At 31.1% G+C, this 6,831-nt stretch overlaps 1 long non-coding RNA gene across 1 annotated transcript; it reads right to left on the minus strand.

Annotated features, from left to right (window-relative positions):
- Nucleotides 3,205–4,398, minus strand: LOC104725020. The gene is made up of 3 exons (XR_757827.1): nt 4,133–4,398; nt 3,338–4,035; nt 3,205–3,245 (listed from the first exon to the last, which is right to left on the minus strand). It is a non-coding gene; the product is annotated as an uncharacterized LOC104725020 (long non-coding RNA).

The following is a 6,831-nucleotide window of genomic DNA, read 5'->3' on the forward strand; positions in this document are numbered from 1 at the left end:
TTTTTTCAATCTAAAATATGAGTATAAGTAAAATTACTAAAATGAACAGATACAAAATACTAATTTTAAAAGCATTTAACAATTTAACTAATCATACTTACGACAAACAAATTAAGCTTAAAAATCTATCCCACAGCGTAGCGTGGGTTTTTACGTAATTTTTATAAAACATCAACACCATGCAATAATAAACATGTAGTAAGGATTCGTACATGTGATTTTTTTATGGTAAAATTACCATGTTTTTATCATATACAATGGCAAATATATTTAATCAGTCAAAACTATTTTTCTCAAATTAGTATATTTTCATATTGTTTTCATATTTAATAACTAACTATATTTTCACTCGCGGTACACCGCGTGCATATAATTTTTATTATTATTTATATTTTATATTGTATTTGTTTGTTAAGTATTGGATATTTTCTAAATAGAGGAATAACTAAATTTCTGACCATGTGCAGCTAAATATTTATATTAATTTTTAACCCGCAATATATTTCAAGACCATTTGTTTAACCCGCAAAATTTTATTGAGTTTATATATATTAATCGCGGTACACCGCGTGCATATAATTTTTATTATTATTTATATTTTATATTGTATTTGTTTGTTAAGTATTGGATATTTTCTAAATAGAGGAATAACTAAATTTCCGACCGTGTGCAGCTAAATGTTTATATTAATTTTTAACCCGCAATATATCATAGTTTTTGTTTCCATATTGATTCTGCTGTATTTTTTTAGTTGGAATGGTATGTAAAATATTTAGAAAACAAAATCTGAATTAATGCTATTTTTTTAAATTTTTAAGGAATTAACTTTGTAAATAAGTACAAATAAAAGGATAGAACCTAAAATGTACTTTAAAAATGTATATATAGATTAAGTATTTGTACGTAAGCGTCTTATTTCTACCTTCATAGTTTCATTAAAATACTCTGAAAATGATTTTTTAAATATACAAATGGAAATCAATGTATTATTTTGATTTTGTCTTTTTCGGAATAGTTAGAACGTATTCAGACAAATTCTTCTAAATACTTTTCATTGAAATAATATGAATGCATTCCTATACCATAGTATACTCAGTTTCAACAATGAAATTAATTTTCAAAAGTGATAAATTCATTTTTGGGTTTTCTCTAATTTGATTTGCTGTTTTTAATTTTTAAAATTTTATTGACGGTTTATCTTGTTTTATTTCGGATTTTCCTAGATTTATTTTAATATCATAACTCTGCTACTTTTTCCAATTTTTAAATCTACAAATTATTTTACTTTGTTCTGCTATTAAATTAATTTGTGTAAATTTCTAATGTTTACGAAGCTACTTATTTAAATATTATTTTGAAAATGAATCAAAATGAGTAAAAATAATACAACATGAGTTAAAAAAAAGTTTCAAACTATTTAAATATACATATTGTTCATAAGTAGTCTAGCTAAATTCAAGCGGTGAGTAATCCGAGTCCTTCTTGCTTGAAAGGAGTAGGCTTCTAAGTCAGGTTTATCCACGTAAAATTATGCATATTGTGTTTGGCGGCGGATAAGACAATTGCAGTCTAAGTGAGGAAAAACATATGGTAAGACGGACTTGATCAGACGTAGACCGGTCTGTTTCACATCTCTAGCAGTTTAGTTCATCGATCAACTAGAATTCATAATTAGAGAAGAGTTTGTATTATGAGATTCAAATCATTACATAACTATCGCACTATATGATAATTTTATAAGACATCTCCAATAGTAAAGATGTAAACAAATATGTTAATATTATTTTAATTAAAATAATTATAAAATTAAAGCTAATAAATTTTTTAAGATACAAGTTAAAAATTTACTTCGAATGGTAAAGTTTTAATTCAAATTTCTTATTTTTTTTAAAAAAAAACTTGCTTTAATACAAGCTTGAACATCAAACAAGAATCATGACAAACAAAATCTGATATGATCGTGAGACCATCCAAAAAGATTATTGAGTCTTGTACAACACGCACAAAGTCGAAGATTAATTCTTCCAGCCAAAGGACTATTAGAGATACATTCTTACCTCATCTAGATCATATGTCAAAGTGTAATCAGTCCAATCAGAGTTCAAATGAAGAGGTTATTCATTTTACAAATCAGGTGAACTCATGGCTACGCAATTTGGACCTACGAGCATTCAACGGAGGATTCCGACCAAGTCAGACGGATTCAAGCTATGAACTAAATGTTCTGGAATCTTGATCCACTCCACAACCACGGAGAATTGGAATCACATTAATATCAGTTCATATGTGAAAGATATGGATATTTTCAAGTCAGTGGATCTATCCTAGTCCCAGTTTCATGTATGAGCCAAAGATCGTATCACACAGATCAACTCAGAAACAATTTCGACATGAAACTACTTGGAAGATATTAATGGATCTATTATGTTTCCAACAAGCTCAAAAACAGAAGATTTGGCATACAGAATACAAAGATACACTTCATTTGCCACAGGTGGTCAATCTAGTTCTTTACCTGAAGAGTGTTAGGTCCAATTGGTTTAGATGCTTCCAGAATTATGTTTGACAACCAGGATTTGTTTCTACTAAGCCTAAGATAAACAAATCATACAACCCATTTTGTTTCTCATCATACAGTTGGACCAAGGAGTCAAAGAGAGAGAAGATCAAGTAAACACTTAATGGGTCAATTCAAGAGCTTATGGCCAAAGAACGCATGAAAAATTCTATTGGGGATGATATTTATCAAGTCCAGTCCACTTTGAGCCAAATACAAGCCCAAGAAAGCCCAAAATAATCACTTTATTTTGTGATCAAAGATGAGTGACGAAAATAGAGTTCAACACACCTTGGGAAGGAAAACTTCAAGAGTTGGATCTTCATTCAACTATCTATATTTATTTTCTTTTAGTTTCAAGAACAATTAATACTTAGCTTTGTTACCAAGTTTTTTATCTCTATATAAACACATGTAATCTCATTTGAGAATAATCAATCAATTTCCTTTTCATTTTAAGAGTCTGTCTCTTTGTTCTTTGTCTAGAACACTTTCTTGTTTCTTGGTGTGTAATATCTAAGCAACAGCCTCCTTTTGTTGGACTAGTGTATCATATCTAGCAGCGATTGGAGTTGGGAATATCAACAGCCTTCCGCAACTGCTGTGCAACCCCTCAATCCATTAAATCTCCCTCGTTGCACCTTGCACCTTGACGAGTTTCTATCATTTCTAATCCGGCTGAGTGATCCTGGAATTTGGGCGTATCAAAATCAAATCGTTCATTCAAACGAAAGAAGAAGAAAAAATCATCGAAGCATAGGGCAGAGGGCATAAAGTCACCTGAAGTTGGTGTTGTTGGTGTTGACTAGAAGATTGAAGTTGCTCTCGGGTTGTTGGTGCTGAATAGAAGTGATGACACAAAACATGACACCATGACACAAACCATGAAACTGGAGTTGATGTCGGCTTGTTGGTGTTGTTCCTCTTGGCTCTCGGCTCTTTCCGCATATCCTCATTCAAGATCAGAAATTTAAACATAAATCAGTCTTATTCAAGAACACAAACACTCATTCAAACTCAATTAATAACAGAAACTCATTCAAGAACTCAAAGAAAATAAACTGATGCTACCACATATCTTATGAACACAAACACTCATTCAAACTCAACCAAGAACAGAAACTCATTCAAGAATTCAAAATACAGAAACATAAACTCATTTGAAGCAAACACGGATTAAACATAAACTGAAACAAACTACATACATTAGTTGGCAGAGAACATTAAACTCATCCTGAGCAACCATTGTTTCCTGCATTACAAAGATGGAAGCCTTTTGAACAGCAAAAGCGATTATCTTTTGTTAAGGCAATACGTACCTGATCTGATATTGCATAATGACCACTCTCTACTGCATCTGGACCAGCTATGTGGGGCTCAGCTGATAATGTGTTGATATTTTGACCCTCAATGATTGCTTCTGGCACAACCTGATTTCCAGCTGGTGAAGATGGCAAAGGATATGTAACCCGATCGCCCTGTCCACAGTGTCAATTTTATATTAAAAATGTGACTTGATCATTAACCACATCACAGAGCTCATTTTCAACACGAGAAATTCTGAATGAACATTACACAGATCTGCTCGTTTCGCCTTCGGAGATTACAAGAATGACATCGTCAGAGAGAGAAGGAAGAACAAAAGATATATTACGCGCAAGTTTTTTTTTTCTTTGTTTCACTTAGACTCCATCTATTCCCCATTTGACACATGTTCTAGGAATTCAGCTGTGAAATATCTTAGCTAAGATTTATTTCTTAGCTAATTCCCCATTTTTCATTTATTTTTTTGCTTTAATCACTAAGATATTTATTACCATACTCCGCTGAAGATGGTTTAAGTAGAGTAAAAACTGTTTTGCTTTTGAGAAATCTGATCATTTCCATTTAAATTTGTCATTTTTATGGTAATTGTCATTGTTTGTGGTAATTTTCAATATATTATATTACTGTTATTGTATAAGTTACAATTTTATATCTAGATAATAAAGATCAGTACGTCTTTACAAATCCGATTCTTTCAATTTTAATTTTTATTTTTTGAAAATTTTAATTCTTATTTTTTGAAAATTTTAATATATAAATAATATTATTGTTATCGTAAATCGTAATAATAAGTTACATCTCACCGTAAAAACACAGTTCCTCTAAAATGTCATAAGTTTATTGTTATTAATATATGTAAATTCACTTCATTCATTCCTCTTTTTTCTTACGTCCATGCATTTTCGAAGATACTAACAAGTCAATCTTGAGGTAATGCCAAATACGAAGTCAAGTGTGAAAGCTTAAGATTGGTGTTAAAATGTCGTAAGGTTGTAAACCGTCAGAGAGTTTACGAACGTTACGAAAATGACTTAATAACGCCTTGACTTGATTAGCTACTCAATAAATTACTAACATTCAAAACATTAAGACAACAACGACGCACGCAAGGCTCGTGAGCAGACCAAACACGCGGCGAGACATCGCTGGGAGATGTTTCATTTCAGGCAATGGGCTAAACAAATCGGATGAACGTACGCGCGAGGCGGTGAGATCACGTGGTCTATGTGTGGACGGTGAGTAACACGTAATATCGAAGTGCGTGGAGGGAAGACTAAATACTCTCCGCAGAATCTGCCGACTAAAAAAAATTGTAGGACCCGAACATATCTGCTTACCGGACCTTAATATGAGTCCCACCCCCACTTCGGCGACTTATCCAATGCAACCAATAGGGTTTTTTTTTTGTTTCTGTTTTGGTCCTTATCATAGAAAATAATCTCATAATTAGAAAAAAAAAGTGTATTAAAGTTCATGAAATAAAGATGGGATTGACTTTAAGGTTTTTGTTTTTTTGATCTTTGATCCTTCTCTGGTTCCTTTTGTAAATTTTTATTATAGGTTTTGGCTGTTGTTTATGTTCTTCTAGTAGTTCTAGTTTCCGGAGATATATTTCCTACCGATTTAAGTTTCCCTTATTTCGGTTTAGTTTAGGTGATTTCTATATTTTCACTTTTTTTGTATTGAATAGATTGTAATCTGTTCAGTTATAATATAAAATCAAATGACAAAAAAGAAAAAACTTTAAAGTTTTTGTTAACAACGAAAGGTTGGAGAAATATATGCATTTTGATAGTATAACACCGGTACTGTAGATATACTGTATTATCAAAATCCTTAGTTACACAAAACAAATTTTGTAATAATAAGACCAAAAAAAATTGTAATAAGAAGGAAGTTTTTGACCAATCATCATCTTTTGTGTTTTCCCAAATCTGGTGATTTATTCCAATATACTTTACAGCATTTGTGTTAATTTTAAAGTGAAATGTCTACACTAATTCTTTTTTATTTTTCGCCAATGTCTACACTAATCTACAGTATACAAATATGAAAGTAATTTATAGATAAACTAGACCGAACCATAAGCCCACTCTACCAACAATATTTTTAAAAATAGGAACAAAACAGATGAGAAGAGAAGACGCGCCTGGTGGACGGCGAAGGCACACGTGCTACCCACCTGACACTCATGCCATCATCCCCCATCTACACGATACTCGAAGATTGGACTCATGATGCTACCACTCTACTTTCCAATTTCTTTATTTCTTTTTAAATTTCCTAATTTACTACAGTCATTTCTTCTTTTGAACCTTTTTTGTTCTTTTCTTTTCACGATTTTTTTTTTCCAACTTCTTTTCACGATTTTTTTTCCAACTTCTTTTCACGATTCTATAATGAAAAAGACAGCTTAATAATGATCTTTTCAATTTTCACGTCTAATTTATAAACATACTCCCCCATGAATGAAACAAGTATAATGGAAAAAAAAACATTAATGAAAACGACAACTACTTTTTGTATTATGATGATCTGAATTTTTGTACTCCCCTCTGTAAACTAATTTGTTTGATGTTGACAGACCATATAAATGTTCGAATTTTTTGTTGGTTTCATATTCCACAGCCATTTAATGGACTCATATCTACTACCTATTTAATACATCAACTAACCATCATGTCATTTTATAACATCAACAAACAAAAAAAAGGAGATATTTGATTAATAATTACATCTACATAATTAGAGGAACCATAGTCTAAAGAGAAACTAAAAACAAAAAGAGATTTCTAAAAACATGTCCTCTTACTTAGCCAAAAATATAGGACATTTTTCTTTTTTTTTTCCTCATCTACTAAACACAAAAAGAAGATCAAAATATTAATTATTTTCCGGGAACGTTAACAAAACATATTACGATCCAAAAAAAAAAAAAAAAAACTAAA

This window comes from Camelina sativa, chromosome 11 (genome assembly GCF_000633955.1).
Source record: "Camelina sativa cultivar DH55 chromosome 11, Cs, whole genome shotgun sequence".
NCBI classification, from domain to species: domain Eukaryota; kingdom Viridiplantae; phylum Streptophyta; class Magnoliopsida; order Brassicales; family Brassicaceae; genus Camelina; species Camelina sativa.